General features: G+C 36.0%; 1 pseudogene; it reads right to left on the bottom strand.

Moving 5' to 3' along the window:
- Positions 1-1,062: 1,062 nt before the first annotated feature.
- On the bottom strand, positions 1,063-1,970 carry LOC125120671 (olfactory receptor 4P4-like; annotated as a pseudogene).
- Between the last annotated feature and the right edge of the window lie 10,690 nt (positions 1,971-12,660).

Here is a 12,660-nt window from a genome sequence, read left to right as displayed (position 1 = left end):
AGCAGTTAAAAATAGAGTTGTAGTAAATCAGCAATTGTTTGGTTTCATTAGCAAATGCTTCATATCTCTTAGAGAATTTATGTGGCCCATGATTAAGTGGGGTATGACTAAGAAAGGAGAAAGTGGTTAGATACATTAGATAATTTGCTGAGTCAAACCCAGATGTAAGCATAGAAAGCATTTTATTGATTATGATGGAAAGATTTAATTTTTTACAAGAGTTATGATTCCAGAGCTTACACATGACATGGCTATCTTTTCTAGGCATTCTTACTTTATCTTTTCAATTTCATGTGCTTCAACTTTATTAACTCAGAGTTTTAGTGAAAAATGAAAAATCTAAGAGTTCCCTTCATGGCTCAGTAGTTAACGAATCTGACTAGAAACCATGAGGTTGCGGGTTTGATCCCTGGCCTTGCTCAGTTGGTTAAGGATCCAGCATTGCCCTGAGCTGTGGTGTAGGGTTACAAGACATGGCTCAGATCCTGCATTGCTGTGGCTCTGGAGTAGGCCAGTGGCTACAGCTCTGATTTGACCTACAACCTAGGAACCGCCATATGCCACGGAAGTGGCCCAAGAAATGGCAAAAAAGAAAGAAAAAGAAAAATCTAAAAAAAGCAAGGTTAATCAATGTGGTCAAGTTAAAACTGTAAACAAAGGGAAAAGATGAAACTCCTAGTTTGTACACTGAAACAAATAAATATCTCTTTTCCTTCAGGGTTAGTCATTGAAGATGAACACAGAAGGTATCAAACTTTAATTTTCTAATAGCATCACAATTATTATTTTACATATCAGTGGGCACTGCTCATAGAGCAGTGCCTTCATTGATATATCCCAGGTCATTTTTATGCATATAACCCTACTCACACAATCTCAAAATCCCACAAAATTAACTAAATTTCCAACTCAATTTTATAGTATAATTAGTATTTAATTGGTAACTACTATTAATCTTGAAGTCCTATTTATGTCTTTCATAACATAATAACAATGGAACAATGTGAATATCTCGCTGAAATAAAGATATTTCTTTATTCACTTTAAAATGAAGATGTTTAGCTATGATATTGGACACCATACTTTTCTCATGGCATTTTTCATTTCTGAATTTCTTAGTGTATAGATTAAGGGATTAAACATAGGAGCAATGAGGGGGTAAAACAGTGCAAATAATTTATCCACAGGAAAAGTGGTAGGAGGTCTAAGATAGGCAAAGATTGAAGGAGAAAAAATAAAACTATCACAGTGATATGAGAGCCAGGTGGAGAGGGCTTTGCGTATTCCTTCAGCTGAGTGATTTCTTAAAGTGAATAATATAATGACATAAGAAAAAAATAAAACCACAAATGTCATTAAGGTTACCATTCCCGAATTGACATAGTGACACCAGTGATGTTTGTATCAGTACAGGCAACTTTTAGCAAAGGAAAGATGTCACAAAAATAGTGACAAATTTCATTAGGACCACAGGAAGGCAGCTGGATTATCACAGAAAATTGAGGAAAGGAGTAAATGGCTCCTCCAGCCCAAGCAGCTAAGACTAGGAAACTGCATATTGTCCGGTTCATGATAATCATGTAGTGGAGAGGTTTGCAGATAGAAACATAGAGATCAAAGGCCATGACTGTAAAAATTAAGACTTCATTCATCCCAAATAAATGCATGGAAAATACAGGTAACATGCAATTACCATAGGAGATGGTTTTTCTTTCCATAAGCAGGTCACCAATTAGTTTGGGTGTAACGCTAGAGGTATAGCAGATGTCCATGGAAGATAAGTGGTTGAGGAAATAGCACATAGGTTGATGAAAAAGAGGACTACATTTAATAGAAATAAGAATCAGAAAGTTTCCTATCAACAGGACAATATAACAGAATGAGAAAAGCACAAAGCAAAATGTTTGTATGTTCTGGTCAGAAGAAAGTCCCAAAAGAATGAATTCTGAGATATTGCTCTGGCTTTCCATATAATTCATATTGTCATCTGTTATAAACAGATGGCTTAACTATCTGAAAAGAAAAATCATGAATCTGCTTTTAAAACTAGCATAATAATAATTTTAAATTTACAAAAAACAACATCCATTTGTAGTGACACTAGTTATCTCAAGATTTAAGCTTGATTTTTTCTATTATTTTACAAATTTATTGTGAAATAATGTCATCATGGGAAAAATGAAGTAATTTTCAACATTACCATAGGATATTTAAATGATAGAGAAAATATATTATTATTGTTAATTATTTAGATAACAACAAAATTTAATTTATAGAATTTTTAAAATATACACATTTTTAAATATATAAGCTTTCTCCATTGGGTCAACTGCACTTCTTCCAGGATGATGTGGAAATATTTTCTCTTTTATTTGTGACTGTATCCTCAAGAATGCAAATTTATTGAAATTATATCAACTCGAATTTCTTAATTTGCTTAAAAAGATCACCTTTGCCATGTGAACAAACAATATAAATTGGACGTTTGAAACTAATAGTCTTAGGAACACTGAAAGTAAAGAAGGTTGAAACTATGCAGCAAAATATAAATTTCAATTGAGTGAATTTGTGAAAAACAATCAGCAAATTCATTCATTTCTCCTATTAACAGAAAAACCTTGTATGTAGAATCAATCAAAATTTCTGATGGCAAATGACAAATCAAAGATAATTTGCCTGATCATATTTGAATAATTCATATTTCATAAGTTTTTCAAGAATTATGTATTAGTTTTATATACAAGGTAGGCAATAAAATTCAATTAAAAATTTAATACAGAAAACAGCTCTATGATAGATTTATTGTCAGCACAAAAGGCCCTATTTGTTGCATTAATGAATGGAAGGAAAATTTAAAATTTTCATCTATTGTACAATCTTGAGACATTATTTATACATAATAAATAAGAGCATAAAAATATATAGAGTGCTCTCCAGGAGCTATTTTATAAGGTGTTGAGGGGTTACCTGATACCCTGTGGAGATATAAATCCTACAGTACACTTTCAACTATAGTCTGATCAGATGTGGGCACCCTATCTGGGCACTTAAGATGACTTCATAAAACACAGAATGCTTTTGTAGCAATGTTACTTGGAAGCCATCATGCACAATGACTTACACAGTCACTGTAAATAGTTAAATTAGTACAGCAGTTTAAAATGCTCAATACTATGAGAAACCAATTTTATTTTATTTTTTATTTCTTTTTTCTTTTTATAGCTGCACCTGCAGCATATGGAAGTTCCTGGGCTAAGGGCTGAATAAGAGCTGCAGCTGTGATCTATAACGCAGCCAAGGCAACACCAGATCCAAGCTGCATCTGCAACCTATGGAACAAATTGTAGCAATGCCAGATCCTTTATTTTTATTTTTTATTTTATTTTATTGTATTTTTAGGGCCACATCCATGGCATATGCAGTTTCCCAGGCTAGGGGTCCAATCAGAGGTATAGCCATGGACCTATGCCACATCCACAGTAATACCAAATCCGAGCCACATCTGCCATCTACACCACAGTTCACAGCAACAACAGATCCTTAACCATCTGAGCAAGGTCAGGGATCGAACCTGCGTCCTCATGGACACTATGCCGGGTTCTTAACCTGCTGAGCCACAATTCCAAATTCTATTTTAAATTAATATTCAACTTTACTTTTAGGAAAAAGAAAAAAACCTCAAATTTTTCCTAAGTCAAATGTTGTTACAACACATCTTAACCTCTATTAAAAAAAAAAAAAAAAAAAAAGAAAAAAGAAAGAAAACTATCAGGCTCATAGTGTTCAACAGTTCACAGCATCTAAATAGAGTTTAATAAATTTTGTTTCATTGATCAATTTCCTCCTTACCTGATTACAGCTAATGCCAATTCCTTGTTTAGGAGAGGCCATACTGTTTATGCCAGTGATAGATTCATTTAGCTATAACAAATTGATGTAAAAGTAACCATTAGATATATAAGTAAGTGAACATGTTAAACTGAGTATCCCTTCATATATCCATACCATCAATTTTCAATAAAAGAGACTCAGAGCAAGATAATCGAAGTAATTTCTTGGCATTAGAAATTAAAGGATTGTAGAAAACTAAGTGGGTCATGGGGCGGGGGAGGAGAGAGTGAGAGAGAGAGGACTTCTGGGGGCGTAAGATTTCTTTTTTGTTTCAAAAAATTTGAAAGAATATAAAAGCTAAATACAAATGAACATTGTAGAACTATAGTGGGACGGGATTAAGATGGCAGAATAGAAGGACTGGAGCTCAAATTCTCTCCTAAAAACAACAAAATTCACAACTAAAGACTGAGCACTCTTCACCCAAATGGACCAGAAACCTTAAAAAAGATACCCTACTCCAGAAGAAAAAGAGGAGGAAACATCAAGAGGTAGGATGAGAAATTTTGTGATATAAAAAAACCCAATACCTCCTGGGCGGGAAGCTACACAGACTGAAAAATAACTGGTTCACAGAGACTCACCTACAGGAGTGAGAGTTCTGAGCCTCACATCAAACTCATGTGAGGGGATCTGGCATGGGGAGAAAGAGCCCTGGAGCATCTGGCATTGAAGGCCAGTGGGGCTTGTGCAAAGGAGATCCACAGGACTGGGGGAAACAGAGACCCCATTCGTAAAAGATGCACACAGACTTTCAAGTGCACTGGGTCCCAGGACAAAGAAAAGTCTCCATGGGATTCTGGGTCAAACCTGACTGCAGTTCTTGGAGGACATCCTTGGAAAATAGGGGTGAACGTGGTTTATTGTGAGGGAAGAACATTGAAAGCAAAGCTCTCGGGAATATTCAGCAGCCATGCCTTTCTTTGGAGGTGGCCATTTTGGGAAAATCTGGCCCCACCCATCAGTCAGAGCTGAGAAGCCCCAGAGCAAACAACAACCCAGGTGGGATCACAGCCCCACCCCTCAGAAAACAGGCTACCTAAAACCCCTCAGGCACACAGCTGCCTCTAATACCATCCAGAGACTAAGCCCCACCCACCAGAGGGATTAGAATCAGCTCCACTTACCAGTGGGCAGGCATCAGCCCCTCCCATGAGGAAGCCTACAGCAAGCCCCCATATAGCCACAAGGGGCGCAGACATCAGAAGTAAGAGAGGCTACAGCTCTGTTATCTATAAAATGGTCACCACACCAAAAACCTATAAAAATTAAAACACAGAGAACTATAACTCAGATTAGGGAGAAAGGAAAAACCCCAGAAAAACAGCTAAGTGAGGAGAGATTCTTAGCCTCCAGGAAAAAGACTTTAGACTGTTGATACTGAGGATGATGCAAGACATTGGAAATAAACTGGAGGCAAAGACGGATAATTTACAGGAAACACTGAGCAAAGAGATATAAGATATAAAACTTAAACAAGAAGAGATGCAAAATAAAATAACTAAAATAAAAAATTCACTAGAAGCAGCTAACAGCAGAATACAGGAGGCAGAAGAACAAATAAGCAAGGTGTAGGACAGATGAGTGGAAATGAAGGATGCAGAACAGAAAAGAGAAAGAAAGATTGAAAAAAAATGAAGAGAGTCTCAGATAACTCTGGGACAATGTTAAATGCACCAACATCCATATAGGGGTGCCAGAAGGGGAAGAGTTAGAGAAGGTGACAGAAAAAATATTCCAAGAGATAATAGCTGAAAACTTCCCTAACATAGGAAAGGAACCACTCACTCAAATCCAGAAAGCACAACGAGTACCATATAAAATAAACCCAAGGAGGAACACCCCGAGACACATACTAATCAAACTGACCAAAATTAAAGACACAGAGAAAATCTTGAAAGTAGCTAGGGAAAAGAAACATATAACATACAAGGGAACCATAATAAGGCTATCAGCAGATTTTTCAGCAGAAACTCTGCAGTCCAGAAGGGAGTGGCATGATATACTCAACGTGATGAAAGGAAAAAACCTCCAACCAATATTACACTACCCAGCAAGGCTCTCGTTCAGATTTGAAGGAGAAATCAAAACCTTCACAGATAAGCAAAAGCTGAGAGAATTCAGCAACACTAAAACAGCCTTACAACAAATACTAAAGGAACGTCTCTAGGCAGAAAAGAACAAGAGAAGAAGGAAAGAAAAAAGAGCAGCAAAAACAAATCCACAGCAATTAATAAAATCGCAATAAGAATGAACATATCAATAATTACCTTAAATGTGAATGGACTAAACGCCCCAGCCAAAAGACATAGACTGGCTGAATGGATACAAAAACAAGACCCATATATATGCTGTCTTCACGAGACCCACTTCACTTCTAGGGACACATACAAATTGAAAGTGAGAGGATGGAAGAAAATATTTAATGCAAACGGGGACCGAAAGAAAGCTGGAGTAGCAATACTCATATCAGACAAAATAGACTTTAAAATGAAGAATATTTTAAGGGACAAAGATGGACATTACATAATGATCAAAGGATCAATCCAAGAAGATGATATAACAATTTTAAATATCTACACACCCAACATAGATGCACCACAATTTATAAGGCAACTGCTGGCAACCTTAAAATGAGAAATCAACAATAACACAATCATAGTGGGGGAATTTAACACCCCACTTACAGCAATGGGCAGATCAACCAGACAGAAAATCAATAAGGAAACACAGGCCCTGAAAGACACATTAAACCAGATGCACTTAATAGATACTTATAGAAGATTTCATCCAAACACAACAGAATACACATTCTTCTCAAGTGCACATTCTCTAAGATTGATCATATCCTGGGCTACAAATCCAACATCAGTAACTTTAACAAAATTAAAATCATATCAAGCATCTTTTCTGACTACAATGCTCTATGACTAGAAATCAACAACAAGAAAAAAACTGCAAAAACCACAAACACGTGGAGACTCAACAACAAGTTACTAAATAACCAATGGATCACTGAATAAATCAAAGATCAAATTAAAAAATACATGACAGCAAAGGACAACAAAGATACGACACTCCAAATCCTATGGGATGCAGCAAAAGCCATTTTAAGTGGAAAGTTTATAGCAATACAAGCCCACCTCAGGAAACAAGAAAAAGCCCAAATAAACAAGCTAACTTTACATCTAAAGCAGCTCAAGAGAGAAGAACAGACAAGACCTCAAGTTAGTAGAAGGAAAGAAATCATAAAGACCAGAGCAGAAATAAATGAAATAGAAACAAAGAAAACCATAGAAAAAATCAATGAAATGAAAAGCTGGTTCTTTGAAAAGATCAACAAAATTGATAAACCCCTAGCCAGACTTAGCAAGCAAAAAAGAGAGAGGACTCTAATGGATAAAATTAGAAATGAAAAAGGAGAAGTAACAATGCACATCACAGAAATGCAAAGGATCATAAGAGACTACTATATGAAACTATATGTCAATAAAATGGAAAACCTAGAAGAAATGGACAAATTCTTAGAAAAGTACAATCTTCCAAGACTAAACCAAGATGAAATTGAAAAGATGAATGGACCCATCACAAGAACTGAAATTGAAGCTGTGACTAAAAAACTTTCAACAAACAAATGTCCAGGACCAGATGGCTTCACAGGTGAATTCTATCAAACATTTAGACAAGAGATAATACCTCTCCTTATGAAACTATTTCAAAAAACTGCAGAGGAAGGGATACTCCCAAACTCATTCTATGAGGCCCCAATCACCCTGATACCAAAATCAGACAACGACTCCACAAAAAAAAAGAAAACTACAGGCCAATTTCACTGATGAACATCGATGCAAAAATCCTCAACAAAATACTAGCAAACCGCATCCAATAATACATTAAAAGGATTGTGCATCATGATCAAGCAGGATTTATCGCAGGGATGCAAGAGTTCTTCAATATCTGAAAATCCATCAGTGTGATACACCACAGGATAGAAAGCCCAGAATTAAACCCACACACCTACAGCCAACTAATCTATGACAAAGGAGGCAGGAATATACAATGGAGAAAGGGCCCCTTGTTCAATAAGTTGTGCTGGGAAAACTGGACAGCCACATGGAAAGGATGATGTTAGAACACTCCCTAACACCATACAAAAAAATAAACTCCAAATGGATTAAAGACCTAGAGATAAGACCAGACACTCTAAAATAAAACTCTTAGAGGAAAACATAGTCCAAACACTCTCTGACATAAATGACAGCAACATCTTCTCAGATCCACCTCTCAGAGTATTGACAACAAAAAGAAAAATAAACAAATGGGAACTAATCAAACTTCAAAGTTTCTGCACAGCAAAGGAAACCCTAAACAACACAAAAAGACAACCCACAGAAAGGGAGAACATCTTTGCAAGTGAATTGACGGACAAGGGATTAATCTCCAAAATTGATAAACAACTTTTGCAGCTCCATACCAAAAAAAACAAACAACCCTATCAAAAAATGGGCGGAAGATCTAAACAGACAGTTCTCCAAAAAAGACATACAGATGGCTGAGAAACACATGAAAAGATGTTCAACGTCACTCATTATTAGAGAGATGCAAATCAAAACCACTCTGAGGTACCACCTTACACCAGCCAGAATGGCCATCATCCAAAAGTCTACAAACAATAAGTGCTGGAGAGGGTGTGGAGAAAAAGGAACCCTAGTACACTGTTGGTGGGATTGTATATTGGTGCAACCACTGTGGAAAGCAGTATGGAGATGCCTCAAAAAACTAAACATAGAAGTACCATTTGATCCAGCAATCCAACTCCTAGGCATCTATCCAGAGAAAACCACAACTTGCAAAAACACATGTACTCCGATGTTCATTGCAGCACTATTTACAATAGCCAAGACATGGAAACAACCTAAATGTCCATCGACAGAGGAGTGGATCCAGAAGATGTACATGTACACAATGGAATATTACTCAGCTATTAAAAAGAACGATACACCAGCATTTTTTACAACATGGATCGACCTAGAAATTATCATGTTAAGTGAAATCAGCCATACAAAGAGACACCAACAACAAATGCTTTCACTGACATGTGGAATCTGAGAAAAGAACAAACTGAACTTCATTGCAGAACAGATGCTAACTCACAGACATTGAAAAACCTATGGTCTCTGGAGGAGACATTTTGGGGGATGGGGGGATGTGCTTGGGCTGTGGGATGAAAATCCTGTGAAATCAGATTGTTATGATCATTATACAACTACAGATGTGATAAATTCATTTGAATAATAAAAAAAAGAAAGTAGAGGATTGTTAAAACCAGAGGGCAGATATTTTGATTTCCACTCAATTTGTGGCTATTTCCCTTGTTTGAAAGCAAAGGAAGATGAGGTGTCATGGAGGGTCACAGTGAGAGAGAGTATTCTGAGTCGTAATCTAAATAGAAAAAAATATCCAAGGTGACAGACTACCAGATCACTTAATGTGTCTTTATGAATAATTACAGGGATATATCTTACAATTAATATAAATATGACAAGAAATAATTTGCAAAACTCCAGTCTCATGCAGAGTTCCAAACCACACATTTTATTTTACTTTTTGCATTTCTTGAAGGAACAGTTTCTGAAATTTCCAGGCACAGATTTATAACTACGTCCAATGAAGGAAGGAAGAAAAATTTTTAATTTTACACATACATTTATGAGGATAATCAGGAAAATTTTTAATTTTGACAATACGTTAGTGAAAAGAAATAAAATTAGGAGTTCCCATTGTGGCTCAGTAGAAACGAATCTGACTAGCATCCATGAGGACGCAGGTTCGATCCATTTCTTCACTCAGTGGGTTAAGGATCTGTCATTGCCCTGAGCTGTGGTGTAGGTTGCACACACAACTTGGATCTGGTGTTGCTGTGGCTGTGGTATACGCCAGTGGCTACAGTGTTGATTCAACCCCTAGTCTGGGAACCACCACCATATGCTGCAGGTGCAGCCCTAACAAAGACAAAAAATAAAATAAAATAAAATAAAATAAAATAAAATAAAATAAAATAAAATAAAATAAAATAAAATAAAATAAAATAAAATAACTCTAAGAGGCTTGTTGTCTTAGGATATTCCTTAGTGCTAATCACTAAATTGATGTTTTTAAATTATTGAAAATAATCATTTAAAATATAGTTAAATTATTACTTTTATTTCTTTGGTATTATTGCACAAAATAATATGAGCAATTGCTCTTATAGTTAATGTAGGATTTCTAGCCTATGTTCAATTTTCTTATAGGTGCATCTGAACATGGCCTGCTATAAACTTACCTTAACTGAATCAGATGGATCTAGTCCATTTTAGAATGGCAAGGATTTTGAAAATTAGTACATTACTCATCATTTGATATATGCAAGCATAAACTGGCCTATTCCTTCATAAGGACATGAAGGAAAATATAAAAGCATCAAAACAGGGTTCAATAAAATTAGGTACAATACAAAATAGGGTTCAAAACTGTAACTTGAAGATGTAACTTTAATTCATCTGTTCTTTTCTGCAACTGGAATTCTGCCTGTGAATAATGTACAATTAAAACTAAAGTTAGTTAAGAATGTTAGAGTAAACAATCATCCTTTGTTGCAGGAGAAAATACAGTCTTGAGAATTAAGCTAAAGAGAATAAATTTAAATGGTGTATAACTACACTAAAGCACAGCTGGTAAAATATTCTTCAGAAAGGTGTCATGGTTAACTCACTAATTCACAGCCCATCAGATTCAAGGGGCTGTAATATTAATTTTAGGTTCGTTTAGGAAGAATCACCTCCTGAGATGCTCACTTTGTTCATTCTACCCAGTATTTAAATCTCAAATAAAGAGGAGTGATTTATAAACCAATTATTCAAAGGCATGTAGGACACTCATCTAAAATTCTGAAAATCAACATGTCTTGAAATTTTTAAATGTTTGCATGGGGAGGGGAACATAGATCTTCCAATTCAATAAATAAATAAATAAATATTTTGAATTTCTCACAAAAGCAAACATACATTTTCAGCCCTAGGAGTCACTTATTTTACTCTGATGCCTAAAAGAAATTTAGTTCAGAAGAGAATATGACTTATATACAACACAAAAATTAATAAGCCTTGGAATAGTCTAATAAATTATATTCCCAGAAGCATTTATAAACAGAGCTTCACTGAAAGCCTCTTCACTGTTGTCCAAGGCAATGTCCCTGAGGTCGTGGGCACTGCCTGACAATAGCCTTCTCCCCATCCTTGTGTTAGCCTGGCTTAGTCACCGTTGCTCAGGTGACCCCACAAGGCTCTCTAGTCAGACAGATAGTTCAGGAAATACCTTCCCTGCTCTCAACTTGCTTTCTGAAGGAAAAGAGGGGAAATCATGCAGCATGGAATAGTATAAGTTAGATTTGGGGAAAATATAAGACGAGGAAAGATAAAGACAACTAAAGCAGGCAGCTAAAGTTCAAATATGAATCTTTATGCAGAGTAACCTTCATGGGGAGATTACATCCATCTACATAATAAAATCAGTAACCTGCAATCACAGGATGGGAACCAGGTTAATTTTTGGCAGGAACTAACTTTCACAGAATTGATGGTCCAGGAATGGAAGCAGCAGAAAAGATAAAAGAATAGACAGTCTTTTTTTTTTTTGTCTTTTTGGTTTTTTTTAGGGCCACACCCATGGCACATGGTTGAATCAGAGCTGTAGTTGCTGGCCTAAACCACAGCACAGCAACACAGGATCCGAGCCATGTCTATGACCTACACCACAGCTCATGGCAATACCGGATCCTTAATCCACTGGGCAAGGCCAGGGATTGAACCTGAAATCTCATAGTTCCTACTTGGATTCATTTCCGCTGTGCCACTATGGGAACTCTGACAGTCTGTTTTTTATATACATTTCAAGGAAGAAACTATTTATGACAAAATATCAGGGGAAATAAGCACTAATTGAACAGTATAACTTTTATTCTTTTACCATTTTTTAATAGTTATTTCCCCAATACTATTTTTTTCTACCATACAACATGGTGACCCAGTTTCACATACATGCACACATTCTATTTTCACACATTATCATGCTCCATCATTAGTGACTAGACATAGTTCCCAGTGCTACACAGCAGGATCTCATTGCTATTCCATTCCAAAGGCAATAGTTTGCATCTGTTAACCCCAAGATCCCCCTCCCCCTTGGCAACCCTAAGTCTATTCTGCAAGTCCATGATTTTCTTTTCTGTGGAAAGGTTTATTTGTGCCTTATATTAGATTCCAGATATAAGTAATATCATATAGTATTTGTCTTTTTCTGACTTACTTCACTCAGTACAAGAGTCTCTAGTTCCATCAATGTTGCTGCAAATGGCATTATTCTGGATTTTTTATGGCTGATAGTATTCCGTTATGTATATATACCACATCTTCCTAATCCAATCATCTGTCGATGGACATTTGGGTTGTTTCCATGCCTTGACTATTGTGAATAGAGCTGCAATGAACATGCGGGTGCATGTGTCTTTCGCTTTTATCCATGCCACTTCATTTCTGCAGGTCATATACATGTTCAGCCTGAAGTTAGGGTAACCAATCCCTTCTTTCAAACTCAAATCCACACAGTCAAATATATAAGACTTAAGAAAATCAATGTTTAGAATGTTTATCATTCTAAAACACATTTTAACAACACTTTATTCAGATTATTTCATGCTTCAGGTTTATTATATAATTTCAGCTCACCATA

The sequence above is a fragment of the Phacochoerus africanus genome, chromosome 2 (assembly GCF_016906955.1).
Source record: "Phacochoerus africanus isolate WHEZ1 chromosome 2, ROS_Pafr_v1, whole genome shotgun sequence".
In the NCBI taxonomy this organism is placed as follows: Eukaryota; Metazoa; Chordata; class Mammalia; order Artiodactyla; family Suidae; genus Phacochoerus; species Phacochoerus africanus.
The sequence above is the reverse complement of the archived record's forward strand: the minus strand, read 5'-3'. Positions and strand labels throughout refer to the sequence as shown.